The 16,942-nt window shown below is 32.6% G+C and overlaps 1 protein-coding gene across 5 annotated transcripts in view; it reads right to left on the bottom strand.

The window, feature by feature from the left end:
* Positions 1-16,942, bottom strand: part of TIAM1 (TIAM Rac1 associated GEF 1) — a 271,388-nt gene that overhangs the window by 243,159 nt on the left and 11,287 nt on the right. For all 5 annotated transcript variants that reach the window (XM_031959302.1, XM_031959296.1, XM_031959299.1 and 2 more), the window contains exon 2: positions 8,092-8,199. The gene's annotated coding sequence lies outside the window, so the exon portion shown is untranslated. The remainder of the gene's footprint in view (positions 1-8,091; positions 8,200-16,942) is intronic.

Here is a 16,942-nt window from a genome sequence, read left to right as displayed (position 1 = left end):
TCTGATGGAAAGATTTCCCCCCCCCCCAACCACTTCCCTTTATCATTGTGTTAATTTTATTCATACAAAATTTTTTTTTTAATTTCACATAACCCGAATTTTCTATTTCATCTTTGTTTCTTTATTTTTCATTTGGTTAGGATTTCTCTCCCTAGCTTTAGATGTAAACGGTACCTAATTTGTTTCTCTCTTAAATTTTTATATGTCTTTAATTTTCAGGTCACTGGTTTGCCTTGAACTTTTATGGTCATATATGGTATAAGTGGTTTATTTAAACTCATAATTATGCAAAAAAAAAGTCATCTAGGTTTTCCATCAACTCTTCTTCACATAATTTTATGTTCTTGAAGGTTTTTGAGTTTAGCTATTTCCTATTCTTCTTTACCTAATCCTCTCTACTCATCAACCTTTCTATTTTTTTTAATTAGTGGCAAATAGTTTGGTTTTTCTTTTTAATAATGATTGCTTAATAGCATAATATGCAACCTAGAATACTACATTTAAGTACAAAGCTATTTCCTCTTTAGCAACATTTTCAAATTGAAGAGTTGACTCTTAAAGGACCTTTCAAGAACTTTCTTGCTTTCTTGCAGGTATTCTAATCCTAGCCAAATAGAAATCATCTAGTCTAGGGTTCTCATTTTACAAATGAGAAAACTAAAGCCTAGAAAAAAGCAAGTCCTAAAGGAAATCATTTATTTAGTCATTTGCAGAATGAGGATTGGAACTTAGATCTCCTAATTCAAATTCTCTCCCCACTAAATGTTATGGCTTCCCATCCTTATATTATCAAAGTGAAAAACCTATGCCTTGTGATATGTTTCTATTATTTCCAAGCTATTTTCTGAATTCTTTCTGTGTTGTATTGAGTCTTTTCTAAAAAGACCTACTAGCAAGCATTTATAATTGTATTTTATTTTTGGATCTTTATCTCCTTCCACCTTAAGTGAAATCATTGGTACAGAATTAGAGAACTCAATTTTCAATAGATAGAAAGCTCTCTTCTATTTCCTGAGGATGTACTAGAATTTGGATCTAACATTTCCATGTTAATAGTATATGTTTCATTAAAGTAGCATTATTTTCAGAGATTTTATTTATTAGAATTGTTCACTGTATGTGAGAGGTCCTCAAATTATTTTCCTCATCTTAATTTGCTTAATTTTAATTTGTAGATATTACATTAAGAACAAGGAGGACTGGGAAGACCAGGAGCATTCTATAAGATTTTTTCCAAGTGGCAATGAAATTATAATGATCCTTTTCAAAGAGAGTATTAAGGGCAAGATTTCCTTCTGGCCAGGGTTTCACTAAAGCTTTTCTTTCTCCCCCTTTCCTCTATATTCTCTCCTTTTCCATCTCAGTAATAAACATACTACTTATCCTTTCATTGTTAGAAGGTATAGTCAAATGTGCTATTTTTTTTCTGCTTAATTACAGCTGGCACAAATTGGGAGGGAGTATGTCTCCTGTGAACATAAGAAGTTGGTTATTTTTGCTTCCTGTCTCAGTGTGGGTATTTATTTTGAAAGCAGTGGAGGAGGAACTGATGGAACTACTTCAACAGATGGGTCTCTTGAATGATGATAGATAGAGAAAGCTTAATGAGACTTTGTCAGATAGAAAAAATTCCAAAGTTGGGACTCCAACAGGACATCAAAAAAAGACAGAATGAACATTGATTCTATATGTGTATTTTTGCACCTCCCTTCCTTTTCTCATTTTATTCCCTAATCAAGAGACAGTTAAAAAATTAAGCCTCTAAACAGATTATGGAGTGACAGAACCCAAAAAAGTCATAGTGAAACAATTTTCAAGCTTACAATAACTTAGAAGTACGTCAGGAAATATATGTCAGTCTTTGGTTAGATAAAAGGGAAGTACAGTGCAGATGATGTTTGTAACTATTGAGAATTCTACCTCTATTAGGGGAGTTAGAAGGAGTATACATAGGTAGAAGGTATAGATAAGGGTTGACTTTGATGCAATGATTTAATAAAAATTAAGGGGAAAGAAAAAAAGGATTGGACAGAGGGGAAGGGAGGGATTGAGCACTATTTAAACTACTCTTATTGAACTGGCTCAAAGAGGAAAAATACACACATAGTAAAATCTAGAAATTAATCTTACCTCTATAGGAAAAAAGGAATGGAGAGGGAAAAGGGGAAATGAAAGGGAGAGCAGCTGTCACAAGGGAGGGCAGAAGTAAGAGGGAAAGGGGGAAAGAAAAGGGAGTGGGGTTTATAGAAGGGAGGGGAGTCTGAGGAAGGTGGTGATCAAAAGCAAAACACTGGTAAGGAGGAACAGAGTGAAATTAGAAAGAGAAATAAAAACACAGGGTAAAACAGGATGGAGGGAATAATCATAACTGTGAATGTGAATGGGATGAAGTAGACAGCAGAGTAGATTAAAAACCAGAATCCTACAATATGTTGTTTATAAAAAACATATTTGAAGCAGAGAAATGCACATAAAATAAAGGTAAAGGACTGGAGCAGAATCTATTATGCTTCAGCTGAACAAAACAAAACAAAAACAGGAGTAGCAATTCTGATATCAAACAAAGCAAAGGCAAAAACGGATCTAATTAAAATAAATAAGGAAGGAAAATAAATCTTGATAAAAGGTACCACAGACAATGAAGTAAAATCAATACCGAACACACAGGCAACAAGTAGCCTCCAAATTCTTAGGGGAGAAGTTAAGTGAGTTATAGGAAGAAATAGACAACAAAACTGTATTACTGAGAGACCTGAATCTCTCTCACTCAAAACTAAGTAAATCTAACTATAAAATAAAGAAGAAAGAGGTTAAAAAAGTGGATAGAATTGGGTGTGTCAAATATACTTCAATCAGAAAGAGCTGAAGAGATCGGGTATGCCATAAGTTTTACTCTTACCTTTATCAGAGAAATCTGTTGTATGTTGTTCATACATAAGCACACACACGCGTGCATGCGCACGCACACACACACTCACAAACATACACACACACACAATGTGAAAATGCATTAAACTAATGTTAGAGTCAACCCATAATACAAAAATGATCAAAAAATGTTGACATACATTTTTTGGAAAAAAAAATTTAATGTGTCAACAGTTTTTAAAAGGCTCTAAAGCACCAATAATTATAGTAATTCTTAAGTTATACCTCACATCTGGTAAAGATAACCAAAAAAAGAAAATGACAAACATTCAAGAAGTTGTAGGAATACAGGTACAACAGTGCAGGTTCTGGACCATCAACAGCACATCTATGTGTCTTTTCTTACACATGACAATTTCCTTTTTTGTTACCTATGTCAATTTGATGCATGTGTCATAGAAACATAGAATTACTTTAATTTGTATTTAATTAGTTGTGATATGAAGCATTTTTTAATATGGTTATATATAGCCTAGGTTTCTTCCCTTGAGAACTGCTGGTTCTATGTTCAGTCCACTTGTCAATTTACTCTTTTAAACTTAAATCACTTCCATACATATTAAAAATGAGACCTTTGTCAGAGATATTTGTTGCAAAAAAAATTTTTCCTACTTGTTTCCCTTTTAATTGTGGGTTTATTAAACTTGTCCATAGACATTTAAATTTCATGTAATCAAAATTAAATGTTTTATTATGTGATCCTCTTTTTTGGTAATGAAGTTTTCTTCTATCCATAAATCTAATGGGTAATTTTTTCATTGTTTCTCTCATTTATGATGTGACTTATTTATAAATAGGTCATATATCCATGTGAAATTTATCTTGGCAGACGGTGTGAGGTATTGGTCTAAATCTAATCTCTTCCATACTGTTGTCCAATTTTCCCAGCAGTTTCTATCAAATAGCAAGCCTTTATTCTAATAGCAAGGTCTTTGCATTTACTGAATGTTAGTGACTAGATTCATTTACTTCTGCATACAGTTTTTCTTATCCATTCTATCGTTCTATCCATTTTTTTAAACTACCAAACTATTGGAGAATTTCTGATTTGTAGTCCAATTTAAAATCTGAGGCTTCTAGGTCTTTTTTGCTCCACATTTTTTTTTTAATTCTTTCCCTTGATCTATCTTTTTCCCTTTTATATCTACATAGGAATTTCATCATTGATTGGTATAGAATTGAGCAAATAAATTAAGTTAGTACTGTTATTTTGATTTGACTCATTCTACCAATGAGCAATTATATTTTTCCAATATTGAGATTTGTCTTTATTTCAGCAAACAGTGGTCTGTGATAGTAGTTATCTAGTTCTTGTGTATATCACAGTAGGCATATTTTGAATTATTTTATGCATTCTATAGTTATTTAAATGGAACTTTTCTATCTCCTCCTGCTGGATTTTATTGGACACACACATACGTATGTATGTGCATACACACACACACACACAATGATGTTTTATATGGATTTCTTTTACACCTTGAAATTTTGCTGAAATTATCACTTTCTGCATATTTGTTTTTTCTTGACCTATGTTTGTTTCCTCAACTTTTTAAAAAATTATCTTATTCCTACAGCTAACATATATTATGTCAAATAGAAGTGTTAACAATGAGCACCATTGGTTTCACCTCTGATTTTTATGAAGAGAATTCTAGGCTATCCCCTTTATATATGCCATATATATATATATAACATTAGCTTTTGGTTAACTAGATACATATACATATATGTGTATGTGTAAATGTATGTATGAATACATATACAATTTTAAGGAAAGGTTCTATAAATTTCTTTTGATGATGTAAGAATAAATAAAAGGGAGAGGGAAATAAAGGATACACTAGGAGAAAATGGGAAAAAGATGGGGGAACTTTCCAGTCTATATAATCAGGGTACACAAGAAACAATACAGACAAATATAGGTATGAGGGAAGTGGGCACTGTGAATTCCACTTTCATCTAAACTGGTCAACAAAGGGCAGAACACAAAAAACAGAGTTCAGTATAGAATGCATTCAATTCAACAGAGAAATAGGAAAAGGGAAAGTATAAGAAAGAGAATAAATTCATAGAAGGATCATTAACAAATCATTAGCAAAATAAGTCATAAATTTAGAGAGGAAGCATCAAAGAGAAAAATTAAAAAGGAAGAAATGTTAAGAAACCATAATAAATAGGGAGTAGGAATATAGGCAAAGAAACTATAAAAGCATAGAATAAAGAGAAATAAATGATTATCATAAATGGGGTGAACTTATAGATAAGTAGGAAGAGAAGAGCAAAATGAATTCATTTTGGAAAACAAAAAATCCATCAATATGGTATTTATAAGAAACACAAGGATTCACAGAGTTAAAATATGGAGTTGGAGCAAACCCTCAGATGAACACAAATAAGTCAGGGGTAAGAAATATTATTTCAGATAAAGCAATAGCAAAGATGGATTTAATTATAAGACTCAAAGAGGCAAACTATCTTCAAAAAAAGAGGACATTTTATCACAGTTGCTGTTGTTCAGTTGTTTCAGTCACATCCAATTCTTCATGACCCCATTTGGATTTTTTTTTGGCAAAGATACTAGAGTATATTTGCTATTTCTTAGAGCAGAGACTGTTATCTCTATTGTATTCCCAACATAGAACAAATACTTAATGCTTTGTCATTTACTCTTTTATTCCAGGTACCAAAAAACACTGAAGAATTAAATGAATACTACTTCAAAACATTCTCCATGAAAAATAATCTAAATGATTAGAAAGATATTAATTGCTAATGATTGGTTTCATGCCACTATAACAAAATAACAATACTACCTAAATAAGTTTACAGCTTAATACCAGCCAAAGTAATAAACTTAAGAAATAATTATCTAAAGGAACAAAAGTTTAAAAATATCACCCTACACTTGCCAGATTTACTTATATGGCAGAAAAGGAAAATGACTAATCATCAGCATACACACACACACACACACACACACACAGAGATAGATATACACACAAATATATATATATGGATATACATAGGTATGTACACATGGATGTCCATTCAAATACCAAACTAAAGAGAAATATAAAAAGGTAAATAGAAAAGAGAAATCATAAGCGATTCGCTAAGTTTAAATGTTTTACATTTCTATTTGGGAAAATGATACTTATAATTCCTAAAAACTTTCTCATTACTAGGGCAGGAGTATTGCTTATTAAAAGGAGTATACATAGAGGATTTGACTTGAATATGATGAGATGACTATCTTAAAAAATTAAATTAAAGTGTGAGAAAGATGAATGTACAAAGTATAAGGGAGGGGTAAATTAGTTCACATAAAAAAAGATTTGAAAGGGCATTTCCGGTGGAAGGGAAGATGAAAGCAATGACAGGGAGCACCTGAATCTTCCTTTCACTGAAATTGGCTCAAATAGGAAATAACATTGTTACTTGAGCACTGAAATCAATCTTACCCTATCAATGGAAAGTAGAAAAAGGCCATAAGAGAAGGGGAAGGGGGCTGCTAGAAGGGAGGGAAGATTGGGGGTAGTAAAAATCAGAAGCAAAACACTTTTGATAATGGACAAGATAAAAGGAGACACAGCCTAAAATAAATGGGGTAAATAGGATGGAAAAATACATAGTAATCATAACTGTGAAAGGAATTTTACTGTAAGTTTCTCTGATAAAGACCTCTCTTCTCAAATACATAGAGAACTGAGTCAAATTTCTAAAAAATAATAGTTACTCCTCAATTGATAAATGGTCAAAGGATATGAACAGGCAATTTTCAGAGTAAGTAATCAAAGCTATCTATAGTCATATTTTTTAAAATGCTCTAATTCACTACTAATTAAAGAAATGCAAAATAAAACAACTCTGAGCTACCACCCCACATCTATCAGATTGCCTAGTATAATAAAAACAAAAAAATGACAAATGTTGGGATGTGGGAAAATTGAGACATTCACACTGATGCAAGCATTATGAAGAGCAATTTGGAACAATGCCTAAAGGGCTATAAAACCACACAGACTAAGCAATACCACACCTAGATGTATAACCCAAAGAGATTTAAGAAAAAAAAGGAAAAGAGCCTATATGTACAAAAATATTTATAACAGCTTTTAATGGTGACACATGAGGGGATGTCTATCAATTGAGGACTGGCGAAACAAGTTTATGGCTGTGATGGAATACTATTGTACAATAAGAAATAATGAGCAAGACATTCTTAGAAAAACCTGGAAAAATTTAAATAAACTGATGCAAAGTAATATAAACAGAACCAAGAGAATATTGCATATAGTTAGAGCCATATTGTGTGATGATCAAGGGTGAATGACTTGGCTATTCTTAATAATACAATGGTCCAAAGCAGTTCTGAAAGACTCATGATGAAAACACAATCCATCTGCAGAGAAAGAACTAGAGGCTGGATGCATATCAAAGCAAAGTTTTTCTTTATTTTTCTTGGGAGATTTTTTTCCCTGTTTTCTTTTACAATATGACAAAAGTGGAAATATGTTTGCATGACTGCACATGTATAATCTATGTCAAATTGTTTTCCTTCTCAATAGGGGGATGGAAGGAGGGAAGGAGTTAATAGCAAAAATATGGCCTCTCCCAGTCCAAATAAAAGGTGTGATTAAATATTATCATTCCCTTTCGGCTGACCTCTGAGACATCTGTTTTGTTTCCTGTGAACAGGAATCGCTTTAGGCTGAGCCCCTCCACAAGGGACAGCTCTTCTGCTCCATCTCTCTTTGCAAAATTAGGAGTGGTTTGATCGCCTACAAGGGAGACTAACCACGTGGTCCTAATGGGGTAGTGCTGATGTCCCAGCCAAGATTAGTAGAGGCAAATGAAGCCCATAAAGCAATTACCATCTTTAATTATCAGAAGGGCGTGATCATCCACACTTCAAGACCAACCCACTCTTCCCAGCTTTTAGCCAATTATAACATTTCCCAACACCAAAAACTTCTCCTTTCCTGTGTTTTTATTTGTTTGTTTGTTTTAACCATCTGTAGTGGTTGCTGACTTAAGGGGACAGTATGACCCATTTTATTAACAGCTACAGTATCACTGAAAACAAACTGTTATCCTGCTCAGAGAAAACATACATCAATTTGTTTTTGTTGCATTTTACTTGCCACAAATGTAACTTACCTAGGATCACATAGCTGTTAAATGCCAGAGGCAGGGTTCAAACTTAGATCTTCTGACATGAAGTCCAGAACTCTATCCACTGAGCCACCTCACTGCTTTAAAGCCATACTAATAAACAAAAAAAGAAAAAAGAAAAAAAATTGAGATAATAAGCACAAGAAAAGAAACAAAATCACTGCTTTTCTGTGGTAATGTGGTTTATTAGAAAGATGAATAAAAATTAATTAAAACAAGTTATAGAATATAAATTAATATAAAATACATATATCATTAGCATGTCTGTATATTATCAACCAAATTCAGAAGAATCAATTATACTGATTTACTTATTCAATGCCATACATAGCAAACTACAAAAGAATTGCTTTATAGAGTTAAGGGGGAAAAAAATAAGAAAATTCATTGAGGGGAAAAAAAAGGCCAAAGAATATCAAGAAAATCATGAAAAATAAGGAAAGCAAGAGGATTTAAACAGTAGATCTCAAACTACACTACAAAGAAGTAATCATTAAAACAGTTTAGTATAGGATAAGAAATATAAGAGCTAATCAAACAGTAATCTAGTATTTGATAACCTCAAAAATCCCAGCTACTGGGGAAAGCACTCACTATTTGACAAAAAGTGACAAGAAACTGGAAAGTAGCCTGGAAAGAAAAAAAAAGACAGACCAAAATCTCACACTATATATCAAAATATGCTCAAAACTGCACATGATTTAGATATAAAGGGTGATATTTAAAAAAATTAGAGGAGCATGGAAAAATTTAACTGGCAAATCTATTGATAAGGGAAGACAGTCCATGACCAAACAAGAGATAGGTTCTGGAACATAAAATGGATAATTTTGATTGCATAAAATTAAAATTTTTGCACAAATAAAACCAATGCAGTCAAAATTAGAAGAAAAGCAGAAAACTGTGTGGGGGAGGTAGAATTACAACAAGCTTCTCTAATAAAGGTCTCATTTTTCAAACATATAACTGAATTTATGAATTTAGATTCATAAAAATAAGAATCATTCCCAGTTGATAAGTGGTCAAAGTAAATGCATAGGTAATAAAGGAAGAAACAGCCATGTGAAAAAAAATGCTCCAAATCATTAATAATTAGAGAAATGAAAATTAAAACAACTCTAAGGTACTTCTTCACACCCATCAGATTGGCCAAAATAGCAGAAAAAGAAAATGACAAATGCTGAAGGGGGAGACATTGTTTATGGAGTCATCAATGAATCCAATTGGAAAACAATTTGGAATGTCTAAAGGATATAAAACTGTGCATACCTTTTGACCAGGAAATATCACTACTAGCTCCATACACCAAAGAGATCAAAGAAGAAAGAAAAGAACATGTGTATAAAAATATTTACAGCAAGTCTTTTGTGATGACAAAGAAATGAATTTCGAGCAATGGCTGAACATGTTATGATATATGAATGTGATGTAATACTACTGAGCTATAAGAAATTATAAAGAAGATAGTTCCAGAAAAACCTGAGATTTTTATGAACTGAAACAAAAAGAACAATGTAAACAGTAACAGCAATAATAATCATCAACTGCAAAAGCTTTAGTAACTCTGATCAGTAAAATGATCTACTATATTCCTAAGAATTCATGATGAAAAATGCTATCAATTACCAGAAAGAAAACTGATGAACTGAGAGTGTATATTGAAGTAGTTTTTTCCTCTTTTTCTTGCTTTTTTTTTTTCAGAATATGACTAATGGATAAATTTATCTTGTAAAACTTCATACGTGTAATAGATATTTAACTGTTTCCTCATCTGTGAAATGGAGATGACATTAGCACCTAACTTCCAGGATTGTTTTAAGGAACAAATTATATAAGAATTCTCAAAGTATTTAGCACAGTATCTAGCCCATAAGAAGAGCTCTATAAGTATTAGTTATTACTACTATTACTACTACCTGGAAACTTATACATTATATATATACAACACACACTAAGAGAAGGGAAAATGTCTGTGGTCTCCCAAATGACCAGAAATATAGCCCCTTGTCAAACGACAAAACAGGACAAAAAAGATTCCATGAGATTTTTTTTAAAGCATTATCTTGACACTGGATTGAATAAGGATGGTTACGTGAAATACTTCATTCTCTATAAGCAATATATTATAATAGTTTCATAAATAAAAAAGTAAAAATCTAATAAACTACTTGTCCAAAAAGACACATAGGCAGTAATTGCAGTATTCGGTATTCTTTTTTCTCACTCCATAAAAATTGCTGCTTGCCTTAAGCAAATGGCTAAAGATCACTTTCCCTTATTCCCTCAGTATAAGGGGCTACATTTTATAGAGAAAATAGTTGAATATATGCTCATTAAAAATAATAGGTCTTTATATTTACACAATCCTAAGCACTTAGCTTTAAAAAATAGTTTTTCTCAATATGCTGAGACTCATACAATAAATGCACTTCTTGTCCAAAGCATTTCAAAATGTGTAAAATGGTTAAATGAATGTAACAGGGCAGGGGGTTTTCTGTAGGGTGATCTAAAAAGCCAGTTTTCAAATTGGAACATTACTGAAGATTAAAAATAACAAAAATGGATCTTAAAATTAAAACTAAATGTTTATCAAAGCTTCAGAACATTTTTCAAAACTGCACCTTATTTGGGGAATCTCTTTTTAAATAGTTTTTGTTCCTATTATTTTTATTTGAAATTTCTGTCTCTCTGGGAAAATAACAAAAGGATGTTTTTTTTTTTAAATCAGGTTCTCAAGAATCCTTTTAAAGACGACTTCTGTGGCCTAGCCATACCAGACCTAAAACTATATTATAAAGTAACAGTTATCAAAACCATTTGATGCTGGCTAAGAAATAAGAGTAGTGGATCAAAGGAATAGGTTAGCTACATAAGACACAATAGTCAATGATTATAGTAATCTAGTATTTGATAAAGCCAAAGACTCCAGCTTCTGGGATAAGAACTTATTATTTGACAAAAATTGTTGGGGAAATTGAAAAATAATATGGGAGAACCTGGCATTGACCGACATCTAGCATCCTATACCAAGATAAGGTCAAAATGGAGCAAATAATAACAAGATTATGTGATGATCAACTGTAATGGACTTGGCTCTTCTCAACAATGCACCAATTCAAGGCAATTCCAATAGACTTGGGATGGCAAATAATGTTATCCAGAGAGAAAGCATTGAATGTGGATCAAAACATAATATTTTCATCATTTTGTTTGTTTTTTTTCTTTCTCATAATTTTTTTTCTTTTGGTGTGATTTTCTTGCACAATATGACAAATATGGAAATATGTTTTAAAAAAATAGCACATATTTCACCTATATCAGATTGCTTCCTATCCTGGGGAGGGAGGATATAAGGAAGGGAGGGAAAAAATTTTGGAAAGAAAAAATGCAAGGTGAAGACTGAAATTCTCCAAATTTGCTTGAAAGTATAATTTTATTTTGTTATAATTCTGAAGTTTATAAGCTTAATTCTATAAAATTTTAATAATAAGAACTATTTACTGAAAAACTAATGTGACTAGATTTTGTATTTGCTTATGGAAATTCTTATCAGAAAATTTATAAAAGATATCCCAAGAAGAAATGACAACATGTAAAAGGAAGTGACTGGAGAAGTACATAGGTGATCTTTGACCAAACAAGGGACTTTGACAAGTGTATTTTTGACTTTGGTATCAACATTAATTAACCCTTTTTATTAACTGTTTTGCATCAATTCATTTAGATCTTTCCAAGCTTCAATATATTCATCATTTCTTATACCACAATAATATTCTATCGAAATTATATGCCACAATTTGTTTACCTGGTCCTCAAATGATGGGTATCTACTTTTAATTCTCTGCCATCTCAAAAAAGTGTTGCTATAAATATTTGGTGTCTCTGGGAATGTTCTTTTTAAGGATAGCCTTTTTAGGTTATTAGCCTTGTAAAAGAATCTCTGGGTGATAGGATATAAACATTTTAATCACTTTGTTTCCAAAATTCCAAATTGCTTTCCTAAACAGTTGTATTGATTCAAAGCTCCACCAACAATGGATAGGTGTGTCTACTGACAACCCCTGCAATCCTAATCACTTCCTACTTTTTTCATCTTTATTAATTTGTAATCACTTTTTGTTTTAAAAGCCAAAACCAAAACAATTAGAGAGAACATCACTTTTTGCTCACCTAACATGTTGGAAAGTGAACGGAAGAGATCATTTCTATAGGATGCCAAAAGACCTCTTTATTTGAACATGCCTTCAGACTATTGTTAGGCCTACTGTAATTTCTGACTTAAACTTCCAATAGTTCAATCTTGTGTGGTGGTCTGACAGTAAAGCTAAAGATGTGAAACTATTCAAAGACCACTCTACCCAAAAGCTATGATCTACCTGTACTTGAAACAAAGTGGGGAATGAGGAGAGCAAGGGAAATAAGTTTGCCAAAACCATCTCTTTAAAAAAAAAAAAAAAAAAATTTCCCTTTGCCTTGCTGTCCTCTATAGGGGACTAGCTAAACAGGAATTTATCTTAATTCAAGTGTGAAGAATTCTCTGCTTTATCTAACAGAGATAAAGAATGTTCCCATTCTTAAGCCTCCAATTCATTCAGCTGATTTTACAAAAGCAAATCATTTGTCCTAGTCTACGTATTATGCAATTGGCAAATACTCTAACCATCCCCACTTGTCATTGTTCTAAAATTTATTGATTTGTTTAAATTTCTCGGTAAAGTGTCTAAGATCTTTGATGTTAAAAGCCCACACACTTTCTTCCATGAATATATCTGGCCTCAGCTTCATTAGGAGACCTCTTCACCTGAGTCATCAATAAATCTATTAAGTGGTTTTCTTATATCAAGTATTTATTTAAAATTAAAAAGTCATTTGTTTCTTCCTAATTGCTGAATCCTTAAAGATAATTTATATTCTTTTTCGTTACTCTGGAAATATGGCCTTCTTTCAGAAATGACAGAAGGAATTAAATAGGACTTTCAACATCTCCTTTCTTCAAATATATATTGGATATTGGTTTTTTTTTTTTTTTTCAATCTTTCTTATGGGGTGAATGGCTGGTAATGTTTGTCCTCGAAGAAGACCATTACATCAGGGAAGTGATACCATGACATGCAAGTGAACTGGATTTAAGTGGGGAAAGGCTGGGCAAGATCACCCGCTTCACTTTCCCTTCCAGAGCCGTCTGGGTTCATTGGTCAGATTTAGATCAGAACAACTGGAGATAGCCCTGGATTCACTGAGAGACCTTAGCCTTTTTAAGCTAAGATCTTCAACTCTCTGTTTGACTGAGGGTACACCCTGCCTATGACTTACCAAATGATCTTTTGCTGGAGTCTTATTCACCCCACCTAGTCTTAATCACTGATGAGGTGAATAAACCACAAGAAAAGATAGCTTGGTTGTCCAATAGAGAAAGGCACAGTCAGAAGATGGAGCTAAGTGAACCTTTATTGCAGTGGTCCTAGTTCAATTCTTGCAACTATTTCCAAAGGCAAGCAGGGAGGAGCTTTAACAGGATTATCTTTCCTTAAGTGGTCCCCTTTATTGTTCTAAGTGGGCCTTTGTAGTAATAGTCAATTAACTGCACAGACAAAAATATCATAACTCCAACAGTTATTGCATCCAATCAGAAGGCCAAGTTAGGAGAGGTTTAACTCCCAAGATTATTTTTCAACTATAAAAGAACCTCTTGGCATCTCACTTCTTTACTACCTCCTTTTTAGGAAGTTAGTCTGCTTACTGAGTGTAACAATGACTAACTCAGCCCACTTATTAAACATCACAATGGCTAGCTCATTAGGAACTTTTGGGGAATTTAGCCCATTTTATGATGTCAAGTCATTACTCCCATCTTTCTCCTTGTGATAGCAGGTTCATTAGTAACTGCCCCCCCTTATAGTAGCAAGTTCTCTAGGAACTTGGCCTACCTGATGGGTCTTCCTCATTATCGCATCTTTCACTTGGTTCATTGCAAGTTCCACTAGAGAACTTAACCAGCATTTTTCTCTTTGCTAACCACTAAACTGCTTTTTGCAACTTAGCCCAATGCCAAAAGTGTAATAAAATCTTTGCCTCTTGATTTGGAGATGGCCTAAGCCTACAAATTCTTTTGAAATACCTCACAATACCAACTCCAATATATTTTAGGGGTTCAACCCTCATTCCCCAACATCTGATGGCCATGCAGGGAGAGTCCTGGAACCCTAATATAATTGGGGGTTCTGAGCTGCACCACTTACCCTATCATGTCCAACCCTTCATGACCCAACTTAGGGTTTTCTTGGCAGAGATACTGGTGGAGTCATTTGACATATCTTTTCCAAATCATTTTACATATGAGGAAAGTAGGATCAACAGGGTCAAGTGACCTGCCCAAGTAAGTATCTAAGGCCAGATTTGAACTTGAAAGATAAGTCTTCTGACTCCAGACCCAACCCCAGGTGAGCAGAGCCTAACTTTAAGATAAAATTCAAAATCCAGAAATAGGTTGAAAAAATAAACCAAAAAAGTTAGTTATTTGGCCACAAAAAGTTACTATGGTGTCAGGGAAGACAAAAACAAACTCACAAGAAAACAATTATGTAAAAACAGCTCTTTATTTAAAAAAAAAAAAAAAAAACCTCAAAGAAAAATGTGAATTGGACCCAAGTCCAACAAGAACTTCTGGAAGAGTTAAAGAAAGATATGAGTGATAGAAGAAAAATTGGGGAAAGAAATGAGAGCAATGAAAGAAAATTATGAAAAGAGACTCAATAACTTGGTAAAAGAAACACACATAAAAAATGAAAACAATAACACATTAAAAAACAAAATTGGCCAAACAGTAAAAGGAGGCACAAAAATAAACTAAAGAAAAGAATTCCTCAAAAAAGCAGAATTGAACAAATACAAAAAGAAGTACAAAATGTCACTTTAGAAATTAATTCCTTAAAAATTACTATTGGACAAATCGAAATTAATACTCCAATACATCGAGAAACAAAGCAAAACAAAGTTTAAAAAAAATTTTTTTTTAATAGAAGAAAATGCAAATTATCTTACCAAAAAAATAACTGACCTAGATAATAGATCCAGGAGGGATAATGTAAGAATTACTGAATCACCTGACAATCATGACCAAAGAAAGAGCCCAGACATGATATTCCAAGAAACTATCAAGAAAAACTTTCCTGATATTCTAAATCCAGAGTAAAATGAAAACTTAGAGAATCCATCAACCGCCTCCTGAAAAAGATAACTCCTAGAAGTATTATAACTAGATTCTAGAGCTTTTAGGTCAAGAAGAAAATATTGCAAGCAACTAGAAAGAAAATAACTCAAATATCATGTCAGTATTATACAAGACTTAGTGGCTTTCATATTAAAAGAATGGAGGGTTTGGAATATTTTCTTCCAGAAGGCAAAAGAATTAGGATTACAACCAAGAACAACTAAGAATAATTTACTCAGAAAAACTGAGTGTAACATTTCAATGGAAAATGGATATTTAATGAAATAAAAGAATTTTAAGAATTCCTAATAAAAAGACCAGAGCTGAATAGAAAAATCTGATATTCAAAGACAAGATTCAAAAGAAGCATAAAAAAGAAAACATGAAAAAATAATCATAAAAGACTCAATAAACTTAACCTGTTTACATTCTTATATGGAAAGCTGATACATATAACTCCTATGAATTTTATCACCTGGAAAGTACCATTTGCATCCAGAGAGAGAACTATGAAGACTGAATGTAAATAAAAACAGAGTATTTTTTTTTACCTTTTTAATATTGCTTATATATGTGTGTGTGTGTGTGTTTTGCATGATTTTACATGTATAATTGATATCATATTGACTGTCTTCTCAGTGGGTAAGGGAGAGAATATGGAACTCAAAATTTAAAAAGGAAAGGATTTTTAAAATAATTACTTTTTTAACTGACTCTCCAAAATAAAATGTGCATACAACTTGTTTTTAAGTTTAATTTGTATTAACATTTTCTCCATCACTTTTTAAAGTCCAGCCAATAAACAAAACAATAAATCAAATCCTGATGTTTACCATTTCCTGATTTTCAAAATATAAATCATCACACTGAAAATTCAACAACTGACTCTTCTGAACTAAGAACAGCTGGCTCCAGGCTTGCATCACAATGATTAAAGAGTCCAACATAATGCCCAAGTTATAAACCCAGGAAACTAGAAGAATGGAAGAGCCTGTCAGAAATAGGGAAAAGGGAGTATCTGGGGGAAAAAATTAAAATATCAAATGCTACAAGGATTGAAAAAAACTCATTTGGATTTACAAAAGAGAAGAATTACTGGTGATCTTGAAATTGAAAGAGAGAGAATCCAGTTTCAAGATATAGAGTAGCAAGTCATGAAAAAAAAGAAATTAGTATAGACAACTTATTCCTTCTCCCCTCCCCTCTTAGAATATGGCTAAGAAAAAGTCTTTCTTGAGAGAGTAGTAGGTCCAAATGATGGTTATTTTAAAAGGGAGGGGAAATATGAACATATTTATGGGTAAAAGGGAAACCAGTACACAAGAAGCTGAAAATTAGAAAAAAGTGAAGTCACTTTTTTGGCTGTCCTGGCAGAAACATGGAAGATGGAACCAAGGGATCAAGTAAGTAAAAAGCTTCACACTGGTTCCCTGGGGCATAAAATGCCCAATCTTTGTGGAACTGTTGCTCCAGGCATTTTAGGAGAACTACTGCCACTTGGGGTTGCTTTGCTGATCAATTTAGCCTGTGTGGCTATGGGAAATGTAGAAGCAAAGGAAAGTAGTGTTTTGTTTGAATTTAATTATGAATTGTATCCTTTTTCAATTCAACAATAGTCAAGTTGTT

Source organism: Sarcophilus harrisii, chromosome 3 (assembly GCF_902635505.1).
Source record: "Sarcophilus harrisii chromosome 3, mSarHar1.11, whole genome shotgun sequence".
NCBI classification, from domain to species: domain Eukaryota; kingdom Metazoa; phylum Chordata; class Mammalia; order Dasyuromorphia; family Dasyuridae; genus Sarcophilus; species Sarcophilus harrisii.
This window is presented reverse-complemented; position numbering and strand designations above follow the sequence as displayed.